The sequence below is a fragment of the Eimeria mitis genome, genomic scaffold, assembly GCF_000499745.2.
Source record: "Eimeria mitis Houghton genomic scaffold, Emh_scaff2796, whole genome shotgun sequence".
NCBI classification, from domain to species: domain Eukaryota; phylum Apicomplexa; class Conoidasida; order Eucoccidiorida; family Eimeriidae; genus Eimeria; species Eimeria mitis.
In genome coordinates this window covers 1034-1244 of record NW_013571135.1, presented here as the reverse complement: position 1 = coordinate 1244, position 211 = coordinate 1034, and positions in this window count along the sequence as shown.

Genomic DNA, 211 nt, shown 5'->3' with positions numbered 1-211 from the left:
ACGAGTTGTATATACAACAGAACTTCGCATACAAAATGCCTTTTTGCACTCCAACTCTGCAGCACTAGCAGCCGCCGATGTTGCAGTTGCGTCTCGTTACTGTAGTTGATCGTCTGTAGTTTCACTGTTTTTTTCACTTTTATAAAACCAGAAAAGGATACAGCTGACTGCTGACCCCTTTCCCTCTCCTAGCCGCCTTGGTCTGGTGTTC